This window comes from Pelophylax lessonae (genome assembly GCF_965119305.1).
Source record: "Pelophylax lessonae genome assembly, chromosome: 1".
Taxonomy (NCBI): domain Eukaryota; kingdom Metazoa; phylum Chordata; class Amphibia; order Anura; family Ranidae; genus Pelophylax; species Pelophylax lessonae.
In genome coordinates, this window is record NC_138768.1 from 344889856 (window position 1) to 344912564 (window position 22709).

Consider the following 22709-nt stretch of genomic DNA (forward strand, 5'->3'; position numbering starts at 1 on the left):
GTGTGCAGCAGACTCATGGCGTATGTGTGTGTGTTTTTAATGACTACATAGTCAATTTTGTTGGCAAGGTGGAAGGTATTGTTTTCTAATTCATCACCATTTGTTCTTTGATGATTCAAAAAATGTTTATTTTTTATTAGGAACTGTGTTGGTGTACTTTTTGGGAAAATTAGCTACTTTATTTTACCCCAGTTACTCTGCACATTATGGCGCTTTGGGGCAATTTTCTTCTTATTGTCACAATTTTTTTCTTATGCTAATTTTTGCCATATGAGTACCACTCATCTGCAATTGTTGTAATTTTATGAGTGAGAGGGCCTTTTTTTACTTTACTTGATTTATTTAAGCTTTAGTTTTGCTTTCCATCCCTTGTTGTTTTTTGTGATAAAATGTCTTTCCACCTCACCTCATCTTCCCCTCAACCACCTCCTCTCCCCCCCATACCACCCCTACCCCTCACCACCTCACCTCCCCTCCCCTCATACCACATCGCCCCCCCCCCCTCCTTCCTCACTACCACCTTTTCTACCTTGTATTACCACTCCACCAACCCTTCAGACCACCTTACCTTCTCAACTTGAGTCATAGAACCTCCCTCCATCCCTTCCTAATCATTGTGCCGCCCTGTCACCCACCAAACCACCCCGAGTTAACAGCAACTCCCACTCATTTCTGCCTACCCTAGGTAAAAAGGATTTGTTTACTTACATTTTTTCGGTCCAGACTGGTCACATCATGCTGCCCTATCTCACCTGTGTCAGTGAGTGGCAAGGTACAGGGTAGAGGTAGAAGCAGTAACAAGAGGTATGTATACGGATCTTTTTTTTTTTACATAGGGTAGGTAGCTGGGGGGAGGGGACATTTTTATGAATAATCATGGTTAGACAGGATTAAAATATTATTAATAAATAGATATCTTTTTGTAGGTAATAAAATGTGCATTTATTATTTTATTTTTACAATGGAGCCTGTAAAGCATTGCACCTGCGATCAGCAGATTCCAGGGTCCTGCAGACTCTCAGTACACTGTCTGCCCATAGCTCCGATATGGGCACGCAGTTACTGAATTGCAGGAAGAATCAATAAACTATGAAAATGCTCACCAGCGCCATCGTAGGTCATTGAGAACTTCAAACCTTCGGCCGCGGTGGCTGAAAGTACTTGTAATTCATCCATTCACAGAACTCTGTGGATGAATGACATGGCCGTGTGGGCGGAGCACTGCACGGCTGCACTGTTTTTAAATTAAGACAGCATGTGCAGGGGGAAGATCCTTGCCTGCTGTCTTGGGAGAGGGGGATTGGGGGAGAGGAAGCAGGAGCTGGGGCATGTTATGTGTTCCAACCCTAAAAACCTAGACTTTAAGCAGGGAAGCTGATTTATTACAAGTACTTCTGCAAGAAAAAGTGCTGCAATGACACAGCCGCATGTCAAAAATTGACAGCCACACAGGAGCAGTTTGTAGGCAGGTTGCCTACTGTATGTATAGCCAGCATTTGGCTGCCCGGGTCAGGGGGGGGTTTATGTTTTGCCACCTTTTCCCAGTAGGTTTGTGGGCTTTTGCTGGGGTGCAGCCTCACTCCCATAATAAATAAAAAGGGAAGATGTCTGGATCCACTGGGGGGGGGGAAGGGGGGGGGGTTGGCTCCGAGGAACACTTGGGAAATGCATGGGGATCTATGCTAAAGACTTGCTGGAACACCGAATTGCCAGAAGAACCCTGCATCATTGACTTCTCTGTTAGAGTACACCCAAGTTTGGACTTTCCTCTAAGAGACTTAGGTAACCTTGGGCAGCCATAGTTAGGTTCAGTTAGGAACGGAATGTTATTACATGTTATTCTGTACATGTTGCCAAGTTTACAGTAAACTTTGATTCTATTGCTCCGAGCCTGGTCTGAAGTTATTCAAAGGGGTGCATGTGCGTTTTAGTCATACTACGAAAGAACTACAAATAAGGGGTATGTTTAACATCACTACAGCAAAGGTTTATGAGTAACTACAGGGAAAACAACAACCTGGTAGGTGACAGGTTCTCTGGTAGTAAGGGGGTCGGTGCTTGGACTCCCTCCCTAGCTGTCCATCTCTGAACAGGAGGATGGTTCTAGGAGGTAGGTAGGGGGAGGAGATGGATGTGACCTGGTGTTAGGGTGAGTTCCTGTTCCCTGCTTGTATGTAATGGTAGGTATAACTCCAGTGATATTTTTCATGCTTCACAAAATGTACTATATGTGAAAAACTCAAGTGCTTTTGGTTTCAGTTTTGTTATTCCCACAAGTCATTATTTAATTGGAAGCAATACTATAATAATACCAGAGTAACTTTGGTTCCAGCTGTGCATGTCTTATGTTGCTAAGTCCTCTTCATTTTTTTAACCTTATTTTGTAAGATGAAAAATAAAGAAGGCTGTACCAGCTCTGTGATTTGAATTACAGTATGAAGGTATACATTTGTTTTCTGCAGTAATAGTTGAAGGATAAAGATTTGGCAGTGCATAATGAGCACCAATGGAATAAAGTACCACAACAGCTTAGTTAACGTGTAAACTCCAACAATGAACTTCTCCTATTTGCTCCCTTTTGGTCTGGTAAATATACAATTGAATGTATATTATAATATCTGTATTAGGAGAAAAAAATACTAGATGATCCTCCTTCCAAAGATCCAGCTCTGCCCTGTGTTCTCTGCAGTATTATCCCAAATAGTCTTACTAACCTTGGATAGGTTACCTCCCATGAGCTATAGAACATCTCCCTCCCCCCCATAATTTTTGAATGAGAAGAGGGGAGGTGTTCTCCAGTCCTAACGCATCTCCTATCTTAAAGTGACGTCGTTGCTTTTCCATTAAAATAGTACAGTGAAAGAGCTTTTTCACTCTAGGGCAGGAAGTGTGCTACTGGCAGGATTCTCAGGTGAATATAATGGGAAGGTGCAGCTGCTACATCTAGGGACTGATAAGCCACAATGTATTACATTTTTTTGTTCCCAGTTGAATCTTTCTAAGTGTTTTCAATTTATGAAGATCCACAGAAGAATGCATTTGAGTGTTTTTTTGGAGCTATTCTTTAAATCCACAGGCATAGTATCATGACCATCGGGTGGGACCCTGTATTTCCATTATTTCGAGCCCAGAGTTGGAAATACTAACCATTGTCTGGAAACATGAGAAAAAACGTTGGCTTATGATCATCATCATATTTATTTTCTTTTTATACTACATAAGAAAAATATGACAAAAACTGAGAACATGCTGTGAATCTTAAAACGATTGCTGCTTTGAATTGCCACTTTGAGTTGTGTAAAATCATAGTACAAAAGAACTGCATGTTAAGTAGAATTGTATGAGACATAATGTTTTATATTGAATTAATAATTTTGAGCTGTTATTACATTTTATAACATTTTTAATATTTGATGACATTTAAAACCAACAGCAAACATATGCACAACAGACTAACAATCCATTAAAAAAAAAAAATGCTTTTAAAGTGTAGCAGTCATACAGATAAGTCTTCTCTGCACTCATCACTTATGTCAGCTTTCCAATCCTTAGAGGCTTTAGGGCACCTTGTTTAACCACTTACCCACTGGGCACTTATAACCCCTTCCTAACCAGACCAATTTTTAGCTTTCAGTGCTCTCACATTTTGAATGACAATTACTCGGTCATGCAACACTGTACCCATATGACATTTTTGTCCTTTTTTCATACAAATAGAGCCTTCTTTTGGGGGTATTTAATTACCACTGGGTTTTTAATTTTTTGGCACTATAACTAAAAAAAATCCTGAAAATTTTGTAAAAAAAAAAGCATTTTTCTTTTGTTTTGCTTATAAAAATTTGCAAATAGTAATTTTTCTTCATAGATTTTGGCGAAAAGTTATACTGCTACATATCTTTGGTAAAAATACCCCAAATAAGTATAGCACGACCCCCACCAGGGTTGCTAAGTGTGTTCAAATCCTCCTTACTTCCTGGACCCTGAGTCCCTTCCGACCCGACTGACACTATGGGTTCTGACATAGTGATTAAATAGACGACAACAAAGTTTCAATAATGAAAGATCAGTTTTACTGTCTTATTCAAGAAACTGAACAATTGTGAGTTCAACACAACAGGAAATATAGATAAAGAGAACCAAGCTGAGATTCTGAGTCTTTAAAACCCCAATGTCATAAAGGGGGGTGCAAGACTCAGAATCCGATAAGATAAACAAATGTAAATGTATTACAGCTTTGGATGAGGAATAATATATTAATTGCTACTTCAACAGATCATTCCTCCTTTAATGGTGTGAGAGTGACCAAAACGGTATGAACAAATATCCATAAGCTATTGAAGAACAAAGTAAACAGTTTAAATTAGCTCAGCTGCTCTAATAATATATTGCAATACAATCTGATAGAGTGCACTCTGTCACCTATAGGGGGTCCCCTTTCTATGGATTATATGAGTCTCCTCTTGGACAAGGCCTTGCTAATCTTCGCTGGCAGTGAAGCTCTCAATTATTCCATGAATGATATTTGTAATCCAGAATGAGAAAGGGAAATATTTGCAATCCAACAGAAAATAAATATTGAAATCCCGGCTCTGTCTAAGATGTATACAGTCTAGGGGTTTGTGTGTATACAGTTGAGGCCTTTTTGGTTTACCACACACCAATACAGAACTGCAGTGTCCTATGGCAACCGCTCTATCACAGTGAAACTCCCTTTGTATCTGCACTGCGTCACAGGCCTCTCCTTGCTCTGTATCTGTGAGTTGCAGTGTCTGCTGTAATCAGATATCTCTCACCCAATCCGTTGGTGTCCTTGCTCAGCAGTCCTCCACACCAGGCCGGTTACTCCACGGTAACACCCGCCACCTCTCTCCGGTGTCTCTGCTCTCAGTCCGTCACCTTCCTCTCTGACATCCGCCACCTCTCCAAGGTGTCTTCCGCTAGGCCCGCGGCCTCTCTCTCTCTTGCACACCGCAGCAGCTCTTCCTCCTCCTTCCGCACAGCACGCTGTCCCCGAGGCAAGAGAGCGAACCGTTGGCCCCGCCCCAAATTTATAAACTCTCCCATCAGTCCCCGCGTAACCCATAGCTCCCTGGGAGTAGAGTCCAATCCAGTGTGCTGTCCACAATCTTCACCCTCCTTGGGACTATATTTCCCACAATCCAACACACCAGTCTCTTAACAGAAGCCCAGATATTAAAGGGATAGTACATCAGCCTTAATCACGCCGGAATTGATTTCTTCACCTGGCTACATCAGTATATATTATTTGGTCTTTGTGAAGGTTATAGAGTCTACAAGCTATTGTGCCAGTCATTGAAAATTGATCACACCTGATGTACTAACAGCCTGTCTCAATTCTTGAGACACTAACAAGCCAGGAAAGTATAAATACTCCCCAAATTACCCCTTTTTGGAAGTAGGCATGGTGAGTTTTTGAAGTTGTAAATTTTTCCCCACAATTCTTTGCAAAATTAAGATTTTTTTTTGTCACAAAATTGTCATAATATATTAAGTTATTTCTCACACAATGTAAAGGCATACTTGCAACTACACCCTAAAACACATTCTGCTACTTCTCCTCAGTATGGCAATACCACACGTGTGAGACTTTTACACCGCCTGGACACATACAGAGGCCCAACATGCAAGTAGCACTTTCCAGGCGTTCTAGGAGAATAATTACACATATAATTTCCTAACAACCTATCACACTTTGAAGGCCCTGGAGCACAAAGACAATGGTAACGTTCACAAAATGGCCCTATTTTAGAAAGCAAACACTCCAACACATCTACATCAACACAATCTAGGATCTAGGCATAATGAGTCTTTTGAACATGTCATTTTATTCCACAAGTTTTCGGAAAATGTGGAAAGTTGTCCATTTATAAGATATTCCTAACACATAGCATATACATAGCAAAAATTACACCCAAAATACATTCTGCTACTCCTCCTGAGTAGTGTTGAGCGAACACGGACTGTATTATTCGTGTTCGTACCGAATAATTGGATTTTTTTTACCCGAACACGGACACGGACACTTTACTGTATGTTCGGGTAAAAATCCGTGTTCGGTCGTTTTATTTCCGGGTTTTGCATGCTTTGGCGCTCTTTTCATGGCGGGCTTTCAACAGCCAATCAACAATCGTTTAACTGGTGTGCCTTAAGCCATCCCAGCCATGCCTGCAAATGTCTTAGTAGCTGTGATTGGCCGTCTGAAGCATGTGACCAAGTCTTTATAAGTTCGAGGCAGCCGCCGCAGCAGCGTCATTCTGCTGCTTAGCTAAGGGACAGAGCACACATCAATGTGCTGGCTGCTGATTAGGGAAAGATAGGCAGGAAAAAACCATTTGTGTCCGGATAGAATTGAGGGACAGGTCGGAGTGTTTAGGCAGGGCGAGTTGTAGGCATTTTAGGGATAGAGTCTGCTGAATTATAGGGTCAGTGTCTTCTACAAACTACAATCGATATTGCTGTGTGGGGGGTGGGGTGAATCTGCACTCAATCCTGATCTACGATCTCTTCTCAATCCTTTTAGGGACAGAGTCTGCTGAATTTTAGGGAAACTGTGTTCTACAAACTACGATCGATATTGCTGTGTGGTGTGGGATTGGAGATAGGCAGGTGTCAGTGATCCACATCCATTTTTCTGTGTGTGAGCTGCAGTGAACACAATCTTTTTGGGCTGCAGTGAACACAATCTTTTTGGGCTGCAGTGAACACAATCTTTTTGGGCTGCAGTGAACACAATCTTTTTGGGGTGCAGTGAACAAAATCTTTTTGGGGTGCAGTGAACACAATCCTTTTTGGTGTGCAGTGAACACAATCTTTGTGGGGTGCAGTGAACAAAATCCTTTGTGGGGTGCAGTGAACACAATCTTTTTGGGGTGCAGTGAACAAAATCCTTTTTGGGGTGCAGTGAACAACATCCTTTTTGGGGTGCAGTGAACACAATCTTTTTGGGGTGCAGTGAACAAAATCCTTTGTGGGGTGCAGTGAACACAATCTTTTTGGGGTGCAGTGAACACAATCTTTTTGGGGTGGAGTGAACAACATCCTTTTTGGGGTGCAGTGAACAAAATCCTTTTTGGGGTGCAGTGAACAAAATCATTTTTGGGGTGCAGTGAACACAATCTTTTTGGGGTGCAGTGAACACAATCTTTGTGGGGTGCAGTGAACACAATCTTTTTGGGGTGGAGTGAACAACATCCTTTTTGGGGTGCAGTGAACAACATCCTTTTTGGGGTGCAGTGAACACAATCTTTTTGGGGTGCAGTGAACACAATCTTTGTGGGGTACAGTGAACAGAATCTTTGTGGGGTGCAGTGAACACAATCTTTGGGGGGTACAGTGAACACAATCTTTTTGGGGTGCAGTGAACACAATCTTTGTGGGGTGCAGTGAACACAATCTTTTTGGGGTGGAGTGAACAAAATCATTTTTGGGGTGCAGTGAACAACATCCTTTTTGGGGTGCAGTGATCAAAATCCTTTTTGGGGTGCAGTGAACACAATCTTTTTGGGGTGCAGTGAACAAAATCCTTTGTGGGGTGCAGTGAACAGAATCTTTGTGGGGTGCAGTGAACACAATCTTTGGGGGGGTACAGTGAACACAATCTTTTTGGGGTGCAGTGAACACAATCTTTGTGGGGTACAGTGAACAGAATCTTTGTGGGGTGCAGTGAACACAATCTTTGGGGGGTACAGTGAACACAATCTTTTTGGGGTGCAGTGAACACAATCTTTGGGGGGTACAGTGAACACAATCTTTTTGGGGTGCAGTGAACACAATCTTTGTGGGGTGCAGTGAACACAATCTTTGGGGGGGTACAGTGAACACAATCTTTTTGGGGTGCAGTGAACAACATCCTTTTAGGGTGCAGTGAACACAATCTTTGTGGGGTGCAGTGAACAACATCCTTTTAGGGTGCAGTGAACACAATCTTTGTGGGGTACAGTGAACAGAATCTTTGTGGGGTGCAGTGAACACAATCTTTGGGGGGTACAGTGAACACAATCTTTGTGAGGTGCAGTGAACACAAGCTTTGTGGGGTGCAGTGAACACAATCATTGTGGGGTGCAGTGAACTCATTCTTTGTGGGGTACAGTGAACACAATCTCATACTTCTGAAGATTTGAGGGTGCTGCCTGTTCCATACTCCCCCTACTCCTCATCTAGCCTTTTAGGGGTACAAACAATAGTAATTGGGGCCTAGTGTGGTTGTGTACGTGTGATATACATACACTTTTTTTGGATCATATTTTCTATTCCGCTATTTAATCAAAAACCTTTGGGGATCAGTTAAATTGGGGGATAGTCTGTGTTGGTACGTGTGAGAGAGATCCACCTTTCCAAGTTTTTGGGGTTCATCTCATACTTCTGAAGATTTGAGGGTGCTGCCTGTTCCATACCCCCCCTACTCCTCATCTAGCCTTTTAGGGGTACAAACAATAGTAATTGGGGCCTAGTGTGGTTGTGTACGTGTGATATACATACACTTTTTTTGGATCATATTTTCTATTCCGCTATTTAATCAAAAACCTTTGGGGATCAGTTAAATTCGGGGATAGTCTGTGTTGGTACGTGTGAGAGAGATCCACCTTTCCAAGTTGTTGGGGTTCATCTCATACTTCTGAAGGTTTGAGGGTGCTGCCTGTTCCATACTCCCCCTACTCCTAGCCTTTTAGGGGTACAAACAATAGTAATTGGGGCCTAGTGTGGTTGTGTACGTGTGATATACATACACTTTTTTTGGATCATATTTTCTATTCCGCTATTTAATCAAAAACCTTTGGGGATCAGTTAAATTGGGGGATAGTCTGTGTTGGTACGTGTGAGAGAGATCCACCTTTCCAAGTTGTTGGGGTTCATCTCATACTTCTGAAGGTTTGAGGGTGCTGCCTGTTCCATACTCCCCCTACTCCTCATCTAGCCTTTTAGGGGTACAAACAATAGTAATTGGGGCCTAGTGTGGTTGTGTACGTGTGATATACATACACTTTTTTTGGATCATATTTTCTATTCCGCTATTTAATCAAAAACCTTTGGGGATCAGTTAAATTGGGGGATAGTCTGTGTTGGTACGTGTGAGAGAGATCCACCTTTCCAAGTTGTTGGGGTTCATCTCATACTTCTGAAGGTTTGAGGGTGCTGCCTGTTCCATACTCCCCCTACTCCTAGCCTTTTAGGGGTACAAACAATAGTAATTGGGGCCTAGTGTGGTTGTGTACGTGTGATATACATACACTTTTTTTGGATCATATTTTCTATTCCGCTATTTAATCAAAAACCTTTGGGGATCAGTTAAATTGGGGGATAGTCTGTGTTGGTACGTGTGAGAGAGATCCACCTTTCCAAGTTGTTGGGGTTCATCTCATACTTCTGAAGATTTGAGGGTGCTGCCTGTTCCATACCCCCCCTACTCCTCATCTAGCCTTTTAGGGGTACAAACAATAGTAATTGGGGCCTAGTGTGGTTGTGTACGTGTGATATACATACACTTTTTTTGGATCATATTTTCTATTCCGCTATTTAATCAAAAACCTTTGGGGATCAGTTAAATTGGGGGATAGTCTGTGTTGGTACGTGTGAGAGAGATCCACCTTTCCAAGTTGTTGGGGTTCATCTCATACTTCTGAAGGTTTGAGGGTGCTGCCTGTTCCATACTCCCCCTACTCCTAGCCTTTTAGGGGTACAAACAATAGTAATTGGGGCCTAGTGTGGTTGTGTACGTGTGATATACATACACTTTTTTTGGATCATATTTTCTATTCCGCTATTTAATCAAAAACCTTTGGGGATCAGTTAAATTGGGGGATAGTCTGTGTTGGTACGTGTGAGAGAGATCCACCTTTCCAAGTTGTTGGGGTTCATCTCATACTTCTGAAGGTTTGAGGGTGCTGCCTGTTCCATACCCCCCCTACTCCTCATCTAGCCTTTTAGGGGTACAAACAATAGTAATTGGGGCCTAGTGTGGTTGTGTACGTGTGATATACATACACTTTTTTTGGATCATATTTTCTATTCCGCTATTTAATCAAAAACCTTTGGGGATCAGTTAAATTGGGGGATAGTCTGTGTTGGTACGTGTGAGAGAGATCCACCTTTCCAAGTTGTTGGGGTTCATCTCATACTTCTGAAGGTTTGAGGGTGCTGCCTGTTCCATACTCCCCCTACTCCTCATCTAGCCTTTTAGGGGTACAAACAATAGTAATTGGGGCCCAGTGTGGTTGTGTACGTGTGATATACATACACTTTTTTTGGATCATATTTTCTATTCCGCTATTTAATCAAAAACCTTTGGGGATCAGTTAAATTGGGGGATAGTCTGTGTTGGTACGTGTGAGAGAGATCCACCTTTCCAAGTTGTTGGGGTTCATCTCATACTTCTGAAGGTTTGAGGGTGCTGCCTGTTCCATACTCCCCCTACTCCTCATCTAGCCTTTTAGGGGTACAAACAATAGTAATTGGGGCCCAGTGTGGTTGTGTACGTGTGATATACATACACTTTTTTTGGATCATATTTTCTATTCCGCTATTTAATCAAAAACCTTTGGGGATCAGTTAAATTGGGGGATAGTCTGTGTTGGTACGTGTGAGAGAGATCCACCTTTCCAAGTTGTTGGGGTTCATCTCATACTTCTGAAGGTTTGAGGGTGCTGCCTGTTCCATACCCCCCCTACTCCTCATCTAGCCTTTTAGGGGTACAAACAATAGTAATTGGGGCCTAGTGTGGTTGTGTACGTGTGATATACATACACTTTTTTTGGATCATATTTTCTATTCCGCTATTTAATCAAAAACCTTTGGGGATCAGTTAAATTGGGGGATAGTCTGTGTTGGTACGTGTGAGAGAGATCCACCTTTCCAAGTTTTTGGGGTTCATCTCATACTTCTGAAGATTTGAGGGTGCTGCCTGTTCCATACCCCCCCTACTCCTCATCTAGCCTTTTAGGGGTACAAACAATAGTAATTGGGGCCTAGTGTGGTTGTGTACGTGTGATATACATACACTTTTTTTGGATCATATTTTCTATTCCGCTATTTAATCAAAAACCTTTGGGGATCAGTTAAATTGGGGGATAGTCTGTGTTGGTACGTGTGAGAGAGATCCACCTTTCCAAGTTGTTGGGGTTCATCTCATACTTCTGAAGGTTTGAGGGTGCTGCCTGTTCCATACCCCCCCCTACTCCTCATCTAGCCTTTTAGGGGTACAAACAATAGTAATTGGGGCCTAGTGTGGTTGTGTACGTGTGATATACATACACTTTTTTTGGATCATATTTTCTATTCCGCTATTTAATCAAAAACCTTTGGGCATCAGTTAAATTGGGGGATAGTCTGTGTTGGTACGTGTGAGAGAGATCCACCTTTCCAAGTTGTTGGGGTTCATCTCATACTTCTGAAGGTTTGAGGGTGCTGCCTGTTCCATACCCCCCCTACTCCTCATCTAGCCTTTTAGGGGTACAAACAATAGTAATTGGGGCCTAGTGTGGTTGTGTACGTGTGATATACATACACTTTTTTTGGATCATATTTTCTATTCCGCTATTTAATCAAAAACCTTTGGGGATCAGTTAAATTGGGGGATAGTCTGTGTTGGTACGTGTGAGAGAGATCCACCTTTCCAAGTTGTTGGGGTTCATCTCATACTTCTGAAGGTTTGAGGGTGCTGCCTGTTCCATACCCCCCCTACTCCTCATCTAGCCTTTTAGGGGTACAAACAATAGTAATTGGGGCCTAGTGTGGTTGTGTACGTGTGATATACATACACTTTTTTTGGATCATATTTTCTATTCCGCTATTTAATCAAAAACCTTTGGGGATCAGTTAAATTGGGGGATAGTCTGTGTTGGTACGTGTGAGAGAGATCCACCTTTCCAAGTTTTTGGGGTTCATCTCATACTTCTGAAGATTTGAGGGTGCTGCCTGTTCCATACCCCCCCTACTCCTCATCTAGCCTTTTAGGGGTACAAACAATAGTAATTGGGGCCTAGTGTGGTTGTGTACGTGTGATATACATACACTTTTTTTGGATCATATTTTCTATTCCGCTATTTAATCAAAAACCTTTGGGGATCAGTTAAATTGGGGGATAGTCTGTGTTGGTACGTGTGAGAGAGATCCACCTTTCCAAGTTGTTGGGGTTCATCTCATACTTCTGAAGGTTTGAGGGTGCTGCCTGTTCCATACTCCCCCTACTCCTAGCCTTTTAGGGGTACAAACAATAATAATTGGGGCCTAGTGTGGTTGTGTACGTGTGATATACATACACTTTTTTTGGATCATATTTTCTATTCCGCTATTTAATCAAAAACCTTTGGGGATCAGTTAAATTGGGGGATAGTCTGTGTTGGTACGTGTGAGAGAGATCCACCTTTCCAAGTTGTTGGGGTTCATCTCATACTTCTGAAGGTTTGAGGGTGCTGCCTGTTCCATACCCCCCCTACTCCTCATCTAGCCTTTTAGGGGTACAAACAATAGTAATTGGGGCCTAGTGTGGTTGTGTACGTGTGATATACATACACTTTTTTTGGATCATATTTTCTATTCCGCTATTTAATCAAAAACCTTTGGGGATCAGTTAAATTGGGGGATAGTCTGTGTTGGTACGTGTGAGAGAGATCCACCTTTCCAAGTTGTTGGGGTTCATCTCATACTTCTGAAGGTTTGAGGGTGCTGCCTGTTCCATACCCCCCCTACTCCTCATCTAGCCTTTTAGGGGTACAAACAATAGTAATTGGGGCCTAGTGTGGTTGTGTACGTGTGATATACATACACTTTTTTTGGATCATATTTTCTATTCCGCTATTTAATCAAAAACCTTTGGGGATCAGTTAAATTGGGGGATAGTCTGTGTTGGTACGTGTGAGAGAGATCCACCTTTCCAAGTTTTTGGGGTTCATCTCATACTTCTGAAGATTTGAGGGTGCTGCCTGTTCCATACCCCCCCTACTCCTCATCTAGCCTTTTAGGGGTACAAACAATAGTAATTGGGGCCTAGTGTGGTTGTGTACGTGTGATATACATACACTTTTTTTGGATCATATTTTCTATTCCGCTATTTAATCAAAAACCTTTGGGGATCAGTTAAATTGGGGGATAGTCTGTGTTGGTACGTGTGAGAGAGATCCACCTTTCCAAGTTGTTGGGGTTCATCTCATACTTCTGAAGGTTTGAGGGTGCTGCCTGTTCCATACTCCCCCTACTCCTAGCCTTTTAGGGGTACAAACAATAGTAATTGGGGCCTAGTGTGGTTGTGTACGTGTGATATACATACACTTTTTTTGGATCATATTTTCTATTCCGCTATTTAATCAAAAACCTTTGGGGATCAGTTAAATTGGGGGATAGTCTGTGTTGGTACGTGTGAGAGAGATCCACCTTTCCAAGTTGTTGGGGTTCATCTCATACTTCTGAAGGTTTGAGGGTGCTGCCTGTTCCATACTCCCCCTACTCCTCATCTAGCCTTTTAGGGGTACAAACAATAGTAATTGGGGCCTAGTGTGGTTGTGTACGTGTGATATACATACACTTTTTTTGGATCATATTTTCTATTCCGCTATTTAATCAAAAACCTTTGGGGATCAGTTAAATTGGGGGATAGTCTGTGTTGGTACGTGTGAGAGAGATCCACCTTTCCAAGTTGTTGGGGTTCATCTCATACTTCTGAAGGTTTGAGGGTGCTGCCTGTTCCATACTCCCCCTACTCCTAGCCTTTTAGGGGTACAAACAATAGTAATTGGGGCCTAGTGTGGTTGTGTACGTGTGATATACATACACTTTTTTTGGATCATATTTTCTATTCCGCTATTTAATCAAAAACCTTTGGGGATCAGTTAAATTGGGGGATAGTCTGTGTTGGTACGTGTGAGAGAGATCCACCTTTCCAAGTTGTTGGGGTTCATCTCATACTTCTGAAGGTTTGAGGGTGCTGCCTGTTCCATACTCCCCCTACTCCTCATCTAGCCTTTTAGGGGTACAAACAATAGTAATTGGGGCCCAGTGTGGTTGTGTACGTGTGATATACATACACTTTTTTTGGATCATATTTTCTATTCCGCTATTTAATCAAAAACCTTTGGGGATCAGTTAAATTGGGGGATAGTCTGTGTTGGTACGTGTGAGAGAGATCCACCTTTCCAAGTTGTTGGGGTTCATCTCATACTTCTGAAGGTTTGAGGGTGCTGCCTGTTCCATACTCCCCCTACTCCTCATCTAGCCTTTTAGGGGTACAAACAATAGTAATTGGGGCCCAGTGTGGTTGTGTACGTGTGATATACATACACTTTTTTTGGATCATATTTTCTATTCCGCTATTTAATCAAAAACCTTTGGGGATCAGTTAAATTGGGGGATAGTCTGTGTTGGTACGTGTGAGAGAGATCCACCTTTCCAAGTTGTTGGGGTTCATCTCATACTTCTGAAGGTTTGAGGGTGCTGCCTGTTCCATACCCCCCCCTACTCCTCATCTAGCCTTTTAGGGGTACAAACAATAGTAATTGGGGCCTAGTGTGGTTGTGTACGTGTGATATACATACACTTTTTTTGGATCATATTTTCTATTCCGCTATTTAATCAAAAACCTTTGGGGATCAGTTAAATTGGGGGATAGTCTGTGTTGGTACGTGTGAGAGAGATCCACCTTTCCAAGTTGTTGGGGTTCATCTCATACTTCTGAAGGTTTGAGGGTGCTGCCTGTTCCATACCCCCCCTACTCCTCATCTAGCCTTTTAGGGGTACAAACAATAGTAATTGGGGCCTAGTGTGGTTGTGTACGTGTGATATACATACACTTTTTTTGGATCATATTTTCTATTCCGCTATTTAATCAAAAACCTTTGGGGATCAGTTAAATTGGGGGATAGTCTGTGTTGGTACGTGTGAGAGAGATCCACCTTTCCAAGTTTTTGGGGTTCATCTCATACTTCTGAAGATTTGAGGGTGCTGCCTGTTCCATACTCCTCCTCCTACTGCTCAACCATCCTTTTAGGGGTACAAACAATAGTAGTTGGGGCCTAGTGTGGTGGTGTACGTGCGAGATACATACACTTTCTTTTTGATCATATTTTCTATTCCGCTATTCAATTAAAACCTTTGGGGATCAATTCAATTGCGAGATAGTCTGTGTCGGTACGTGTGAGATCCACCTTTCCAAGTTGTTGGGGTTCATCTCATACTTCTGAAGATTTGAGGGTGCTGCCTGTTCCATACTCCTGCTCCTACTGCTCAACCATCCTTTTAGGGGTACAAACAATAGTAATTGGGGCCTAGTGTGGTTGTGTACGTGCGAGATACATACACTTTTTTTGATCATATTTCCTATTCCGCTATTCAATAAAAACCTTTGAGGATCAATTGAATTGCGGGATAGTCTGTGTCGGTACGTGTGAGATCCACCTTTCCAAGTTTTTGGGGTTCATCTCATACTTCTGAAGATTTGAGGGTGCTGCCTGTTCCATACTCCTCCTCCTACTCCTCATCCATCCTTTTAGGGGTACAAACAATAGTAATTGGGGCCTAGTGTGGTTGTGTACGTGCGAGATACATACACTTTTTTTGATCATATTTCCTATTCCGCTATTCAATAAAAACCTTTGAGGATCAATTGAATTGCGGGATAGTCTGTGTCGGTACGTGTGAGATCCACCTTTCCAAGTTTTTGGGGTTCATCTCATACTTCTGAAGATTTGAGGGTGCTGTCTGTTCCATACTCCTCCTACTCCTCATCCATCCTTTTAGGGGTAGAAACAATAGTAATTGGGGCCTAGTGTGGTTTTGTACGTGCGAGATACATACACTTTTTTGGATCATATTTCCTATTCCGCTATTCAATAAAAACCTTTCTAGGGCAAGATCTTAAATTACAGAAATATGAGGAGACCGTCAAATAAGGGCCATGGCCTGGGTCGTGGTGCTGCTGGTAGAGCTCCTGTTGCAAGGAGAGGACGTGGTCGATCTGTGCCAGCTACACGCACAAGTGAAACACCTTCCTCAAGTGTGAGTAGGCGACAGAACCTGCATCAGTATTTGGTAGGGCATCAAACGCCCCTAGAAGTGATGAGGCCAGAACAAGTTGAGGCGATAGTAGATTGGTTTGCTGCTGACAGTGCCTCCAGTTCCTTCACATTGTCTCCCACCCAGTCTACTGCAGAAAGGTCAGAGTTGGCACCTGCAGCCAATGTCCAACCGTCTTTCACCTCACCCCCTTGCAAATCAGGCCAGCAGTCTGAGCCCCAAGCCATACAGCAGTCTCTTATTCTTTTTGAGGACTCTGTCAGCAGGGTTTCCCAGGGCCATCCACCTAGCCCTGCCCCAGAAGTGGAAGAGATTGAGTGCAGCGATGCCCAACCACTTATTTCTCAAGATGAGTACATGCAAGGATCATCGCAGCACGTCTCCGATGATGACGAAACGCAGGTGCCAACTGCTGCGGCGTTCAGCATTGTGGAGACCGACAAGGAGGGCAGGGGTGAAGACTGGGTGGAAGATGATGTGGAGGACGATGAGGTCCTCGACCCCACATGGAATGAACGTCATGCAGGTGACCTGAGTAGTTTGGAGGAAGAGGCGGTGGTCGCACAGAGCCACCAGCACAGCAGAAGAGGGAGCAGGGTGCAGAAGCGGAGCGGCCGTGCCCTAGACACTACGCCCGCTACTGCCCAACGCAGCAAGGGAACGAGCGCACCAAAGTCAGCTCAAAGGAGTTCTCTAGCGTGGAAGTTCTTTAGAAAATGTGCTGATGACAGGACACGAGTGGTTTGCACCCTGTGCAATCAGAGCTTGAAGCGAGGCATAAACCTTCTCAACCTGAGCACAACCTGCATGATCAGGCATCTAAGTGCAAAGCACGAGCTGCAGTGGAGTACACACCTTCAAAACCAAGAAACGTCTCTGGCTCATCCTGCTTCCTCTTCTGCTGCAGTCTCGGCCGCTCCAGCCACATCTGTAGTGATACCGGCACCTGCCACCCCGCAAACAGACGATCTGTCAGCAACACCACCACCTGGGTCACCAACAACCATCTCCACAATGTCCCGTGGAAGCGTTCAGCTTTCCATCTCCCAAACACTTGAGAGGAAGAGGAAGTACCCCCCTACCCACCCGCGATCCCTGGCCCTGAATGCCAGCATTTCAAAATTATTGGCCTTTGAAATGCTGTCATTCCGTCTGGTGGAGACGCACAGTTTTAAAAACCTTATGTCGGTGGCTGTCCCACAGTACGTCGTGCCCAGCCGCCACTACTTTTCCAGGCAAGCCATCCCTTCCCTGCACAACCAAGTGGGGGAAAATATCAGGTGTGCACTGCGCAACGCCATCTGTGCCAAGGTCCACCTAACTACGGATACGTGGACCAGTAAGCACGGTCAGGGGCGTTATATCTCCCTAACGGCACACTGGGTAAATGCAGTGGCGGATGGGCCTGAGGCGGATAGCAATTTGGCGCATGTCCTTCCACCACCGAGGATTGCAGGGCGCTTCAGTTTGCCTCCTGTTCCTAACTCCTCCTACTCCGCTTCCTCATCCTCTACCGCCTCCTCATCCGGACAGCGTAACACCTTCACCACCAACTTCAGCACGGCCAGGGGTAAACGACAGCAGGCAGTTTTACAACTTGCCTGTTTGGGGGACAAACCACACACCGCGCAGGAGTTGTGGAGGAGCATGGAACAGCAGACAAATGAGTGGTTGCTGCCAGCGAGCCTCAAGCCCGGCCTGGTGGTGTGCGATAACGGGCGAAATCTCATAGCAGCTCTGGGCCTAGCCGGTTTGACGCACATCCCTTGCCTGGCGCATGTGCTGAATTTGGTGGTGCAGAGGTTCCTTAAAAACTACCCCGATATGTCAGAGCTGCTGCAGAAAGTGCGGGCCGTTTGTGCGCACTTTCGGCGTTCTCACCCTGCTTCTGCTCGCCTGGCAGCGCTGCAGCGTAACTTCAGCCTTCCCGCTCACCGCCTCATATGTGACGTGCCCACAAGGTGGAACTCCACCTTGCACATGCTGGAAAGACTGTGCGAGCAGCAGCAGGCCATAGTGGAGTTTCAGCTGCAGCACGCACGCGTGAGTCGCTCTGCGGAACAGCACCACTTCACCACCAATAACTGGGCCTCCATGCGAGACCTGTGTGCCTTGTTGCGCTGTTTTGAGTACTCCACCAACATGGCCAGTGGCAATGACGCCGTTCTCAGCTTAACTATCCCACTTCTATGCCTCCTTGAAAAAACAATTCGGGCGATGATGGAAGAGGATGTGGCACAGGATGAGGAGGAGGAGGAGGATGAAGAGGTAACATTTCCAAGGCTTTCAGGGCAGTCATTCGCAAGGGGCTCCGAGGGTGGGTTCCTGCACACGCAAACGCCAGGGACGCAATTGTCCAGCAGGGGCACAGTTCTGGAGGATGAGGAGGATGAGGAGGAGGAGGAGCTGGAGGAGGAGATGGAACCATGTTCACAGCAGGGTGGCACCCAGGCCAGCTCATGGCCATCACTGGTGCGTGGCTGGGGGGATACAGAGGACACGGACGATACACCTCCCACAGAGGACAGCCTTTCGTTGCCTCTGGGCAGCCTGGCACACATGAGCGATTACATGCTGCAGTGTCTCCACAACGACCGCCGAGTTGCCCACATTCTAACTTGTGCTGATTACTGGGTGGCCACGCTGCTGGATCCCCGTTACAAGGACAACGTACCGTCCTTAATTCACTCACTGGAGCGCGATCGCAAGATGCGCGAGTACAAGCGCACGCTGGTAGACGCCATGCTGCTGGCATTCCCATCTGACAGCGGGGCCACAGTGGAAGCACAAGGCAGAGGAGGAGGAGGAGGAGGTCGCCAACGCAACCAGGGCACCGCCAGCACCTCAGAAGGCAGGGTTAGCATGGCCGAAATGTGGAAATGCTTTGTCAGCACGCCACAACAAACAGCAGCACCAGCAGCTCAGATGGAACGTCTTAGCAGGAGGCAGCATTTTACCAACATGGTGGAGCAGTATGTGTGCACACGCCTACATGTAGTGAATGACGGGTCTGCCCCCTTCAACTTCTGGGTCTCCAAATTGGGCACATGGCCTGAGCTTGCCCTTTACGCCTTGGAGGTGCTGGCGTGCCCTGCAGCCAGTGTATTATCTGAACGGGTATTTAGCACGGCTGGGGGCGTTATAACAGACAAGCGCAGCCGCCTGTCCAGAGACAATGTGGACAAGCTCACGTTCATTAAAATGAACCAGGCATGGATCCCACGGGACTTTTCCGTACCTTATGCAGAATAGCAATGGATACCGACCTTACCCACCCATTGTTCCATTTTTGCTCTTTCTCACTCTTTTGGGGTGTACCCTCATTTAAAATTTTTGAAAAGAAGCAGTGTTGGCTACCTCGTCCTCCTCCTCAGGGCCAGATTAATGTAGGGGCTATTGGAGCTGCAGCTCCAGGCCCCTACCTTTTATATAGGCCCCGGGTTGGCCATATTCACTGTTACCGCTCTTCTGTCACTTGTAAACACAGAAGTCTGGCTTCTATGCTCGCTTCCCCAGGCAGCACCCTCAGAACCTCCCCACACAGCGTGAAGGCCGGACAAGGAGGGACAGTTGGCGATGCATGGATGTGTTTATGGGCTTCAGAGACAGCATCCCATGTTGAATTAGGCATGCATGGCTGCACCCTTCCTCCTCTGGGTGCATGGCAAGGCACGGCCCTTAAGGCCCTTCAAAATCCTCAGCACCAAGCCCATGATGCTGTTAATCCGGCCCTGGTCCTCCTCCACCGCCGCTTCCACCTACACCGCCCATAGGTGTGCGCAGCCTATTGCATTAAGGTGTGCACCCCAAAGTTGAAATACACATGCATGTGTTTGCCAGCAGGGAGAGTAATGTATCGGGGCCATGTACCTGTAGGCAAGGAGAAATAGAGCAGAGCAGGTCCCAGGGAGATCTTTCCCATCTCCTCACTGGCAATGCTATGTGCCCTAGGTGATTAGGGTGTGCCCAGGCACACCCAGCACACCCTGTGCGCACGCCTATGTCACCGCCACATCCACCACCACCTCAACCTCCCTCCTACTCCATATGGGCCTCGTCCTTCAGAGATGAAGAAGAACATTGTTTTATTTTTCTGTTTTTTTTTGTTGTTTTAAGTTATTTCCCTATCCACATTTGTTTGCAGAGCACTTGCCATGCTCTTAATTACGTTTTGCTGCCATTTGCAGCACTCTAGCCCTTTCCTTTGGTGTTTTAGAGCCATTTTAGTGCCTTAAAGTTCGGGTCCCCATTGACTTCAATGGGGTTCGGTGTCCGGGAAAAGTTCGGTAAAAGTCCGGGACACGGACCCGGACTTTTTTTTAAAGTTCGGCCGAACCCGTCGAACACGGACATCTAGGTGTCCGCTCAACCCTACTCCTGAGTATGGCAATACCACACATGTGAGCCTTTTACACAGCCTGACCACATACAGAGGCCTGACATGCAGGGGGCACCGTCAGGTGCTCTAGGAACATAAAATTACAAATCTAATTTCCTGACTACCTATTACACTTTGTGGCATGGATGAGCACTGATGTGGCACGGATGAGCACTGATGTGGCACGGGTGAGCACTGATGTGGCATGGATATGGCATGGATGAGCACTGATGAGGCATGGATGAGCAGTGATGTGGCATTGATGTGGCACAGATGAGCACTGATGTGGCACGGATAAGCACTGCTGTGGCATAGATGAGGCATGGATGAACACTGATGTGGCATGGATGGACACGGATGAGGCATTAATGTGGCACAGATAAGCACGGATGAGGCATGGATGAGCACTGATGTGGCATGGATGAGGCATGGATGTGGCATGGATGAGCACTGATGTGGCATGGATAGGCACGGATGAGGGATGGATGTGGCATGGATGTGGCACGGATGAGCACTGATGTGTCATGGATGGGCACAGATGAGGGATGGATGTGGCATGGATGAGCACTGATGAGGCATGGATGAGACATAGATGTGGCATGGATGAGTGCTAAAGTGGCACGGATGTGGCACGGATGAGCACTGGTGGGGCATGGATGAGGCATGGATGAGCACTGATGTGGTACAGATCAGACATGGATGAGGCACAGATGGACAAGGATGAGGCACAGTTGGGCATAAATGAGGCATGGATGAGGCACAGATGGGCATGAATAAGGCATGGATATGGCACAGATGGGCATTAATGAGGCACAGATGAGGCATGAATGAGGCACAGATGGGTATGAATAAGGCACAGATGGGCATGAATGTGGCATTGATAATGCACAGATGGGCATGAATGAGGCCCGGGTGAACACTGTTGCAGTCTCCCTCCTCTCGATCGGTGTGTACAGTGTGCGGGGAGAGGAGAGAGCTGAACCATACTTGTGCGGGTTTGTTGACAAATGATCACTCCGTCACCGGGCGAAGCCATCACATCACCCTGATCTGTGATTCCCTGGGTCCAGAGGACCTGACGATCACGGGAATTTCCCAGGTGTGCGCCCCAGGGGGCACGCAGGAAGCGCAAGTTGGGGAGGACGTCATAGTAAGCCCTCCCAGAACTAGCTGACTGCACTGTAGCCATCATTCAGCTATGGCCCGATTGGCAAGTGGTTAAAACATATCCACCATGCTGTAAGTTACTTACTTGAAGGAAGAAATTGTAAGGGGTGTGTCCGGTGTTCAACTGGCCACACACAATACAATTTAATTGTCGAATCACTGTTTGATCTCCGTTATATTTACCAACTAGTTTGGCTTTAAAGTTGAATTCCAGGAATTCAGCTCCTTTGTAAAAAGTAAAGGCACGCTAAGGCACACTATAAGTTAAGTCCAAGGAGGTGCATGACATCTCCTAGGCTTATCTCTATTATTTACATTTGATAGTTTTATTGTACACCCGAAAGACGGTTATCGTTGTATTGCCGGGAGCCCAACGATGATGTTTCAGGTCTAAGCAGTGGAGTCGGTGCCGATTCTATGCCTGCCCCTCCCCTTCTCCTGCCCAATAACAGAGCCTTTGTATTATGTGAACTCATTCACAAAATACAAAGGCTTCTCTGAATGGGCAGCAGAGGGGAGGGACAGGCATAGCTGCTCTGTGTGCCTCTCACTCCTCTCTCACAGACCTGAGTGTCAGTGTATGCTCCAGCAGAGCCATAAACATGTCAGAAACAAATAACAGAGATACGTTTAGGAGATATCATGCACGTCTTTTGACTTAACCTATAGTGTGCATGCACTTTTTACAAAGTGGTTGAATTCCTGGGAGAGACTACCTAAAGCTTCCATTCACTTTGTATGTAATCAGCTAGCCCCTTACACTACATAGTTGTTGGAAAAGTTCTAACTTATCCAGGTAAAATTTCTTATGACCTCATCCAAATTTTATAAACTGGTTGGATTTTGTGTGAGATGAGCCCTATATACTTTTAGGATTGTGCGCCTAGTTTTCTTGGACTTTACTATACAGTTGCTCAGACCTTGCAATGGAAATAAAAACTATTTTGAAGTAATCATTAAAGAATCAGGCATACATGTGCTAACTTAGTGAAAATTTTGAATAAGAATGAGAGCCAGGCAACTAGCATTTTCTGTACTTGCAGGCTCTTTAAAGGGGGGAAAAACTTAGAGAAATGTGTATGCATTGCAGAGACATAAAGCCTTTTTTTAATTTTGACTTGACATACTCTTCATCATGAGGATA

General features: G+C 45.1%; 1 protein-coding gene across 1 annotated transcript in view; it reads left to right on the forward strand.

Moving 5' to 3' along the window:
- The window catches only part of SLC35D2 (solute carrier family 35 member D2), a 171661-nt gene that overhangs the window by 148342 nt on the left and 610 nt on the right, over nt 1-22709 (forward strand). The window lies entirely within an intron of this gene.